The sequence below is a fragment of the Amblyomma maculatum genome, chromosome 3 (genome assembly GCF_055883805.1).
Source record: "Amblyomma maculatum isolate TAMU_Amacu chromosome 3, ASM5588380v1, whole genome shotgun sequence".
Lineage (NCBI taxonomy): Eukaryota > Metazoa > Arthropoda > Arachnida > Ixodida > Ixodidae > Amblyomma > Amblyomma maculatum.
In genome coordinates this window covers 132,312,439-132,323,830 of record NC_139346.1, presented here as the reverse complement: position 1 = coordinate 132,323,830, position 11,392 = coordinate 132,312,439, and positions in this window count along the sequence as shown.

The following is an 11,392-nucleotide window of genomic DNA, read 5'->3' as shown; positions in this document are numbered from 1 at the left end:
GATCGAACTCGGGTACTCGGGCATTTTAACCACATTTTAAGTCGGGCATTTTATCCCCTGCACCACCGCGACGCGGCGAGCAGAACCTGGTTAATCAAAACTCACGTAACTAGAAAGCCCGTTTTAGGGCGTGAGCTAAACTACAGTCAGATTGCAACTTCGGTTTTCACCTCGCTGAATCCCATTGAGCTTGACCAAATTTAAGCGTAGGTCTCCCCCCAAAGACAGATATTTCGCCTTCTGTTCCCCCAAAACCTACTTAAAGAAATTCTACTTGTCTGATATTTTTTCAATCATCATCATCATCCGCCCGACTATACCCACTGCAGGGAGAAGGCCTCTCCCATATTTCTGCAAATAACCCGCTAGCTGCATCCACTTGGCCCCTGCAAACTTCTTAACCTCATCCGCCCACCTAACTTTCTGCCGCCCCCTGCTACGCTTTCCTTCCCTTGGAATCCAGTTTGTTACTCTAAGCGACAATCGAGTGTCCTCTCTACGCACTACATGCCCTGCCCATGCCCATTTCTTCGTTTTGATTTCCGCTAGAATGTCATTAACTCGAGTTATTTCTATGACCCGATCAGCGCGCTTCCTGTCTCTTAACGTTACACCTATACCATTTTCGTTCCATCGCCCTTTGCGTTGTCCTCAACCTGAGTAGAACCCTTTTCCTTAGCCGCCACGTTTCAGTCTTATAGGTGAGTAGATGTAGTATGCAACTGTTGTATATTTTCTTCTTATGCGATACCGCTAAGCTGCTAGTCATAATCTGTGAATACTTGCCACATGCGCTCCATCCCAATCTTATTGTCCTAGAGTTTTCTCTTTCTTGGTCTGGATCTGCGGTTATTACCTGTCCTAAATAGACATATTCTCCTACCCCTTACTGTGTTTCGCTACCTATTTTGAACTGCTGATCCTTCCAGAGGCGAATATTAGAGTCTTCTGCATATTTGATTTTCAAGCCTACCTTTCTGCTATTCCTGTATAAGTCATCAATCATTATTTGCAGTTCATCCCCTGAGTTACTTAGCAAAGTAATGTCATCAGTAAAGCGCAGATTACTGAGGTATTCTCCATCTACCCTTATCCCTAACTGCTCTCATTCCAAGTCTCTGAATACTTCCTCTAAGCAAGCTGTGAACGGTACTGGGGAGATCGTGTCTCCTTGCCTAACACCTTTCTTTACGGTAATTTTGTAACTTTCTTTATGCTGAACTATGATTGCTGTGCAGCCATTATAGACATCTTCCAGTACTGTCACGTACGGCTCGTCTACCCCCTGATTTCGCAATGCCTGCATCACCGCCGAAGTTTCAAATGAGTCCAATGCTTTTTCGTAATCAATAATGAATGCTGTGTATAAGGGCTGGTTATATTCCGAGCATTTTTCTATCACCTGGTTGGTGGTATGGATATGATCGATAGTAGAGTACTGTTTCCGAAAAGCTGTTTGATCAAGAACAGTTATTGCCAACTGTGTGGTCATATTTCGAAAGCGACGACGTGAGCACCACCAGACGTGGCTTCTGGACCGAGCTTCTTTTTTTTTTTTTATGTTGTTAGACTTTTTGTTTTCGTTTTCGTCAGAACTGGGATATAAAATTTAATTCTAATATGCCCTTGATTAACCTGTGATGCAAGTTTTCAGATATTGCCTCTGCTGATATCTCACTCCTCCATGAAATTATCTACCCGCTCTGCCTTTTCGACGACGGAATATGTAAAATCCATGCTGTACAGGCAGTGGTAACGCGCAAGCATAAAAACTGAACTCTTGCTACAGGAGCCCAATATACGCTATTTTTCTGATGCTCAGAATGCTGGTTTGCAAGCTCTCCTGGCTTTTCCTGCGGTCGCACCGGTAAGAAACCACTCGCAGTTTCAACGATGCTGCCTATAGTTACTGTAGCAATATATTGCATCTAAACGAAGCAAGCGTGTACCATTAAGCAAATTGAAAGAACATTGGTTCATAGGTCAAGGAATGAACGAATTAGCGTGGCGTTGTATTAAAAGCGGGGCACTCAAAATGAGCTGCTCCACTTCGTACGCAACCTTGTTGGCGCTCGTCTGCAGCAGACACTTGGTGCATGTGGAGGTGATGTAGTTCCAGACGGGCTTGTTATCGAACACATGTCCACTATTATAAAGTGCGATCCCCTTGCGCACACTGTCACCGCGGAAGTGCCCGTGAGACGCGCACGAACGGGAGATCGCACGCGCGCACCACGACCATGCTTGCCGCATGAGGCCCACCTCGGCTTCCAACGGCCGCCGCTACGCGGCTATAGGCGCATGGCGTCACGAGCCATAGAGAAAAATATTATGTTGCAGAGAAGAGCAGAAAGAACAGAACCCCGGGGGTACCTTGACTTTCAAGAGGGAAAACTGAAGATAGGGGCCGAATTAGATTTCAGCCGTGCGACGGGAATGAACAGCCGTGATGTAACAGTGGACCCCGTGACCCACGTTAATTAAGGGTGCACGGGAAAGGCGTCTAGGACGGCGGTATGGAGGACGTTGTAAAAGGCTTTCATCAAGTCCAGTGCCAAGATCGCGCGAATGAGCTTGGTATGACGGACCTCTTCGGAGAGAGCTGGATCATGACCTCCGGTGTAAAGAGGGATGGGCGAAAGCCGAGCGTTGAAACCGGAAAAGGCTGCATGTCATCGAGGAAGCTCGATCTCCTAGCAGTCAAGAAAGACGTGCTCAAAGAGCTTACCAAGACAAGAGGTGAGGGAAATCGGGCGGAGATTTTGGATGTCTACGGGTTTTGCCAGGCTTGGAGATGAAGCTTACCTTAGCGTGGGTCCACACAGAAGGCAGGGTGCCTTCGTGCTGTTCTTTGTTACAGAGGAAATGTACAAGTTACGAAGGGCATTGTTAGAGCACGGCCGCTCAATGGAGTGCGCCTCCATTGAGCGGCCGTGGTTAGAGATTCGGTCTGCTCCTGGTACGGAAGTGGGAGCATGCACAGCGCCGCACAAAACCTCCCCCAGTGTGATATCTGCGTCGTGCCAACACCTTGACTAAACTGGTTTTTAGGAAAGGTGCAGTACCTCTCACACTATCCGTGGATACTGGAACCACGCCGTAAGGGAAGGGAGGAAGGAGAAGACGGGGGGAGTGAAAACAGAAGAAGGGAAAAAGGTTCTGTAGTTGAAAGCTACTGAGTAATTCAACCCCTTAGGTATGAAAACGGGCTGTGTAAGTAAAGGATGCAAGAGCTCATACTTGTTTTTTTGTGCCTTTCCTGGGGCTCGCAAGACATAGACAGTAAAGGAATAAAAAGCCTTCCTGCTTTACTGGTTCCTCAGCTCTTGTCAGGAACGTAGCTTCAGATGACTAAACTGGTTTTTAGGAAAATAGGTGTTGGTCGTGCGCAGGATTAGGTGTGCCGGTGTAGGAAAGGAGGGGTGAAGGAGAGGAAGTGGAGAGGTAGCGATCTCGGATAGAGTGCAAGAAAAAAATCGGGATCGGATAGAGGAGAGGAGTGGGAGGTGCGTCACATTCCAGCGTTGCGACGGGTCAACAAGGACACGTAGGAGTGCACGTATCCCTCAGCCCAAGGTTACCGGCCATGCGATCGCAGGTCTAGCCCCACTGCTGCCTGGTGAGATATGAGCAGTGCTCCTACATCTTTATAGCCAGGCGGCCAAGGCGGAGGCGTATCGAGTGGTTGTGTTTCTGTGAAAGCCAGCGGCGGTTCAGAGAATGATGCGCCTCCAAGTGCAGATTGGTTTAGGATTGATTTATAGGAAGGGAAAGGCGCGGTAAGTGTCTCACTTGTTTTCTGTGGACACCTTAACCGCGCCATAAGGGAATGGAGGAAGGTGGGAGTGAAAATGGAAAGAGAGAAAGAGGAGCCGTAGTGGAGGGCTGCGGAGTTATTTCGACCCGGGGATCATTGTCACACTTGTTCTGCGGACACCTAAGCCACACCGTAAGGGAAGGGAGGAAGGTAGTGAAGGCGGAAAGATAGAAAGGGGTGCCGTAGTGGTGGGCTACGGAGTAATTTCTATCACCAGGCGCTTCTTAACGTTCACTGACATCACACAGCCCACGCACGCCACTTCTTTTCGAGCTACAGAGCCAGTAGCAGGCCCGTGCCTTTTCCTTTCCTTCTTCCTATAGCCACAACAACTTCCTTTCGCCTCCAAGCCCCGCCGGGGTGGTACAGTGGTAAGACGCCCGACTACTGTCCGGAATTCCCAGGTTCGAACCCGACCTCGGCGGCTGCGTTTCGATGGAGGCGAAACGAAGTGGCGTCCGTGTGCTGTGCGATGTCAGCGCACGTTAAAGATCCCCAGGTGGTCTAAATTACTCCATAGCCCTCCACTACGGCCCCTCTTTCTCTCTTTCCACTTTCACTCCCACCTTCCTCCCTTCCCTTACGGCGCGGTTCAGGTGTTCACAGACACAAGTGTGACAGATACTGCGCCTTTCCCTTCCTGTGAACCAATTATTAATTAATTATTACTTTCGCCTCCAATATCGAAACGCAGTCGCCGGCGGTTGGAATCGAGCCCGAGTCCGGCACAGGGCGTCTTACCACTGCACCACCGCGACGGGGCTTCGTATACATCAGATCGGAGCCGTGCACTGTCAACGAGGAGGCGTTGGCACTGTGCACGTATGTCAGGCAAAGGAGGTAACAGACGAAACGCCATTTCTTCCCTCATTAACTATACTACTTCCGTAATTTTCCGCATATGAGGGAGGCGTCACGATCGCCGGATTCAATAGCTGCGTTTCACGAAGCTTGACAACACAAATTGAGTTTATGCCATGGAGGGACAACAGCATGTTAGCCTCTTCGCGTTTTTCTCGGCACCCCGGCGTGTACCACGTATACCGCAAAGCTTCATGTGACGAAAGTTCACATTATACACCGCCACACGACTGAAATGCGTACATTACTGCGGGGTCATGCAATCCGTTTAGGTTGTTCTTTAAAGGAACTTCGAGGTCACTCTTGTGTAAAAATGCTCCCGGTGTCGTGAATCCGCTATGCATATCGTTAGCGTGCCAACTGCTCATTTATACATAAAACCCGAATAAACAGTTCAGGGTCAACTATGTTCTCAGCAGCCAGCGCTATCGAGTTAAAATATATAGCCTCCAGAACAACCTCTGAGAAGAAAGATGGGGAGCGATAGCATCATTTCTATAACAATTTCTAGCGTCTCATGCATCTTCTGACATTCTTTTTTTTGCATGTGTGAAAAATTGATGTTTCCGGATTTTCAAGTTAGTAAAAAGCCTTGGATTTGGTATATGCCTGAACGGAAATGGACTCCCTCACCGCTGGGGCGCAGCATAATTATGACGCATAGTAGTGGGAAAATCGAAGACAGGCACTCGTAGCCTCTGGTTCGTTGACTGATCGGGATAGGGGATTAGGGCGGGACGAGTGAATGGGGGACTCAATTCGTACATGAACGGCTCAGTAGGCTAAGGTGAGCCTGGACAAAAGCTTTTTTCCTTCTCTTTCCTGCTTCCCAGCGTTACCGATCACGTTAAAGTGGCTTAGCAATTAACTGTAGTCGAGGGTTCGACGGCATACCGTCTGGTCAGTAATCATGGTTTGTTGATCGATTCACTGGTCACTGACCATGGTCAATTTTAAAACAAATGACGTTTCGGGAGCGCTACGGTTCCCTTGTTCACAATGAACAACCGGCCGGACGTCCTGGGCTTTTTGTAGCAGTTAGTACTGTTCTTAGAGATTTCGCGTAGATAGGATGCAGTGTGCCATCATTCTTGTTTATTGTGTTAGATGTTGTCTGGATTATTAGTGACTCGAGATTTCGGCGGGCTGATACGTTCTTTTCCGTTGTCATTATTTCTGCTTCATCCCAGTTAATTTCATGGCCAGTCTCTTGCACATGCTCTGCGATTGCATTCGTTGTCACTTTTCCTTTACGTACATCGTACTGATGATCTTTCAGGCGTCTCGTGAAATCTTTCGTTTCGCCTACGTAAACTGCTGAACAGTCTGCGCAGGAAATTTTGTAAACCACGCCGGGAAACTTCGCACGTGGGAGCTGATCTTTCACATTTACAAGCTCATTTCGTATCTTGCAATTAACTTAGTGGACAACTTGTGGAACTCTGTTTCTCTGCAAGGCAATTTGTTTTCTAACAGAAAGGTCTGGTTCCAAGATGCCACTCTCGCATTATTAGAAGAAAGCACCAGACGGAAGTTCTCCTTTTTAAGTAAACCCAGAAATGTGTCCCGTCGATATCAAGAGCGGCGTTTACATGGACCCGACAGGAGCGGGTTGAGTTGAGATATCACGAGTCGAAAACCGGTTACCTGGCTCATGTAAGCCCCGTCGGGTAGGGTTGAGAAGACGACGGCTCGAGTCCAAGCCCTGTTTACATGGACCCGACAGCGGAAGGTCGAGTTGGGGAGTTTGAGTGGACTCGACCCTACCGGGTTTACATGAACCCGACCCGACGAGCGCATAACCGCCTGTAGAGGAGCCTGGAGGATGGATGGATGGATGGATGGATGGATGGATGGATGGATGGATGGATGGATGGATGGATGGATGGATGGATGGATGGATGGATGGATGGATGGATGGATGGATGGATGGAATACAGGAGCGTCCCCTTTGAAACGGGGTGGTTGCAGTAGCTATCATGCTCATTTTTCTCCCTATATCTTAATTATTGATTTAGAATGGTTAACTAAACCATCATTCTATTCATTAAATTTCGTTCCTACATTACTAACATTATCTCACTTCTCTGCTTTTAAGCCACCAATCTTCCAGTCGTTTTTTGCTAGTTTCCACCGCCGGTTTATTCACCCGGCCACTGTTATCTCTAAACCCCAGAGCTTCAGGAACAGTGATTGCGCCTGCACCAACTTCCGGATGGATACCATTACATTCGAGTATAATATGGTCAATTGTTTCACTGGAGTTTCCACATACAGCACATGCGTCATCTCTATTGTTAAATTTCTTTTTGTAGCTGCGTGTTCTAAGGCACCCTGATCTAGCTTCAAAAAGTAGGGCACTGCCTCTTGAGTTATCAAAGAAATCTTCCTTCCTGATCTGCATTTTCCACTTTCGGTATAATTCCACACTGTTTTTTTTTTTCCATCGAATTTATCCAATTTTTACCTTCTGTGTTTTTCACCTGTTGCTTAATGCTCTTTATTTCTCCGTCCTTATTACTAGCATACTTACTGGTTAGTTTCCTAGTTCTTTTCCTTCATTGTGAGTCAAGGAGCGGTGATTACGGCGCCACCTCGAGTCGAGGCGAAGAACTAGCAAACGACACCTGACTCCAGTTTTTTTTTTTTTTTCCCGCGCATCTCTAGCATTTTCTGCACTGTTCTCCTCTCCCACTGTGCCCCGACTCAACTCGAAAGCGTTTACATGCTTCTGCAGCGGGGTCGAGTCCAGTCAACCCAACCCTGCGCGGGAGTTGACTGGGCTCGACCCTTTCGCTTTCTCGATACGACCCGACGGGGTTTACATGAACCCGGCAACCGGTTTTCGACCCTATAACTCAGCTCGACCGCTCAGGCTCAACCCGCTCCTGTCCTGTCCATGTAAACGCCGCTTCAGTCAACTCCCGCGAAGGGGGTGGGTTGACTCTGGTGCGGAAGCCTTCGGCAGAAGGGGCGAAAGGTGAACGCGCCACTCTCTCTTTCAGTTTGCAGTCATAGAGGCGAGCGGCAAGGTGTTTCCGCCGCAGGCGAAAATCAACTCTGCTAATTACGGGTGGCTCGGCCCATTGATGTGTTTGCCAATGCCATAACAGCTATAGAACACTGCAGGCAAGGTGCCGAAGATAGAATTTTATCGTTCTCGTTCGAGATCCTACGAAACGGAAAAGAGGGAACGCTGGATTCAGGCAGTGCTTTTGCACAGTATTTGGCATCCTCAAAAGCTAACCCATTTTCTGTACCAATAAAAGAAAACAGAGAGTGGCTCGGACTTTTGTATATTTATTTCTTGCGTTTAACAACAACACAAGATCATCTCTGAAATCGAAGTACTTTAAGGATTATAGAACCAAAATGTTTCATGAGGACACGTGCCATTGGATGGTGGTATTAGTTTATGAAAGAAAACAAACCAAAGAGAAGGAAAAAGTGTCTGCCGCGGTAATTGCTGTCTATAATATCTGAAGCACCCGAGCTGCGGCCGGCAATAATAATAATAATAAAAAAAAGATAGGGAAAAGATGCCCTTGGACATTCATTTTTAAATAGTGCTTTCAAGAAATAGCCAGAATAAAAATCATCTCACTTTGGCCTACACTCAGCAAGAAACGCCCTGTCTTTTTCTATGCTTAGAGCTATGTCTTTGAGGACAATACACAAAGCAAAGCAGTGTCAGTCTTCAGGACATATACTTATTTGAGTAAGAATGCGTTTTACGCAACTGTAGTGGACCATTCGCATAGTGGATAGTACATAAACGAGTCCTTTGTGTGGCTCAATCATGCACTATTTCCTCAAAAAAGCAAGGAGCTGGGCAATCCCCTTTGTCCTCTTTCAACCGTTGTACTCTTTGGACACCTCTCCCTAAGTCGTCTTGCAGTCGACTGGGAACATTTCTGAGCTTACGTAGAAAGAGGAATTCGCCTCTTTTTGCTTCTTCAAACAACGCAAGCGTGACCTCGGGGAACGAGACCTTTTGGTTGTGAGAAAAGGCTTGTGAAGAAGCGGACACGGATGTCCGCAAGTGGTCAATTTGAGCCACTGTACAGCACATTTTCAATGCAGTTTTACCTGTAAATTTATCTGTAAGCTTACCTGCAGTGTAAGCTGTAAATTTTGTTTACCTCAAGGCGAATGTCGTAGTAAACACTTTTCACTTGCGCGAAGCCCGTATGTCGCTGATATCGGACGGCCCCGCTACGGCGATTGCTTCTTCTTGACCGTCATACACATGATTTCTCGTAAAGCCGTGGTCCAGTTTTCAAGATCTCTGTGAAATATATACATTCAGGTTTTCAAAGCGTTCAATTCCGCATAAAAGCAGGCGTTGACTCGCCCGTGGTGCCATTCTCGCAACGATGTCACTGCACGTCTTTGGACTGTGTAGAGTACGCTCTAAGGACCCGGTCCGGCAAAAGACCGCCACAGACCGAGCTGCCGACGTCATGAACCGTAGGAACATGAACGTTTGAGTGTAGTGGGGCCGTGCGGGGGCCCAGGGGCCTGCGCGCCCCGAACTCCTCTGTTAAAATAAATGTTTTTTACTACTACTACTACTACTACTGCACGTCTCTATGCGGACGGGTTGACGGAAACGCACTGGAGTTTCAAAGGGGACGCTCCTATATTCCATCCATCCATGCTGGCGTCACCATACCAGCGTACGGAGCCTATATCGAAACTGGAAAAGCCAGATAAGGAAAGAATATTTCTTTGATAACTCAATAAGCAATGCTCTACTTTTCGAAGCTAGAACACGCAGGTACAAAAAGAAATTTAACCAAGATGACACATGGTGCACTGCGTTTTAATTCCATAGAAATAACTGGTTTGGTTTGGTTTGGTTTGTGGGGTTTAACGTCCCAAAGCGACTCAGGCTATGAGAGACGCCGTAGTGGAGGACTCCGGAAATTTAGACCACCTGGGGTTCTTTAACGTGCATCGCACAGCACACGGGCGCCTAGCTTTTCGCCTCCATCGAAACGCGGCCGCTGAAAATCTTATACTCGAATGCGATGGTATCCCCCCGGATCTCGATGCAGGCGCATCACTCTCCCTCATGCCTTAGGGCTTAGAAGGCACCAGCAAACAGGTAGAGTTTCTGTTGTAAAACGAGTGTGTAGGGAAATCACTGATCACCAGACTATGATATATGATTGGTTCACAGGAAGGGAAAGGCGCAATATCTGTCACACTTGCTCTGTGGACACCTGAACCGCGCCGTAGGGGAAGGGATGAAAGTGGGAGTTAAAGTGGAAAGAGAGAAAGGGAAGCCGTAGTGGAGGGCTACGGAGTAATTTCGACCACCTGGGGATCTTTAACGTGCGCTGACATCGCACAGCACACGGACGCCACTTCGTTTCGCCTCCATAGAAGCACAGCCGCCGTGGCCGGGTTCGAACCCGGGAACTTCGGCACAGTAGTCGGGCGTCTTACCACTGCACCACCCCGGCGGGGCGATCACCAGACTACCGTCACTACAATCTCCAGGCAGACAACCACTTCGCGTTTTCATACAACTGGAGCGAGGACGCGGATATTACGTAGTAATGCGATACCAACGGTGTTCACTTACTTGATCATACAAAAAGGTATGTTACATCTTTTCAACAAAAAATATTAAATAATGAGAGTATCATGTACTTGCTGAGGCTAGTGATTACACTGTCATTCAGTTCTATACAGTGATCTCGGAGTTCTTGCACCCAATTGAGACCACGCGTTTGAATCAAGTAGCGATTTTTTTTTCCTTCTTAAATTGTTTTTTTTTTTGTTTTTTTTTCAACTTTTACTGCAAGTCAAATTAAATTCAAGTCACATGTATCAGTATAACCACTGAGAGCCAAGCAACGTTTTTTTTTTTTTTCAAAAAAGAAAAACAAAAAAAAAAAAACAGTAGTAAACAGCAGTATACGTATTGTGAAAGAAGGCTAGATTGAGACGGCGAGGTAAAATAAAAAGGATCCATAGAGAGCAATGATGTGACGTATTACACAGCCTTCGATGTGCACAGCGCCGGGGGTATGCTAACGTGTGTTATTGGTGCTTACTGTCCGCTGATATACTCACATTGGCGATGGTATAGGTAATCCCCATTTGCTGACTCCAACCATGCCTCGTTTCTCTGGTGACAGCATCCTTGGCTCATCTTATGCTTATGTAGAAGTTGACTTCTCGTCCATGGAGACAGCATCTTCAAAAAGTTCAGTAGTAATGCAGAAAAATTCGGCTCGATCGTTACCGATATAACACAAATTCCACAGGAGCGTTCCGTCAGACGGCTGAGAAACAAATTGAAGCTTAGTGTACCAAACCCAGTGTACCAAAAGATAATATCAGCATTTTATTCTGAAGATGTGTTGCTCATAGGGTTATTAAATTTATGCAACTAAAAAGATTTCCAAAATAAAATTAATACAGGAGAGCTGAAACTTGGGTCACTTGTTGCACTGTCTTATTTAATACGAAGCGGGCAAGCGCGCGAATTTTTCGTCTGCTACCGAATGCGATGCTAGCGCCGCCTCTGGCGTTCTAACAAAATCAGTAATGCTTCTCCATTTTTCAACACTTTTTGTTCATAAGTTATAATTTAAAGAAAAAAAATTGTTTTATATCAACTTTACTTCACAGTTTTATACTTCGATATTAAAGAATGTTTCTTCTTTCTTTTCTATATTCTACTCCTCTCTTTCTCTG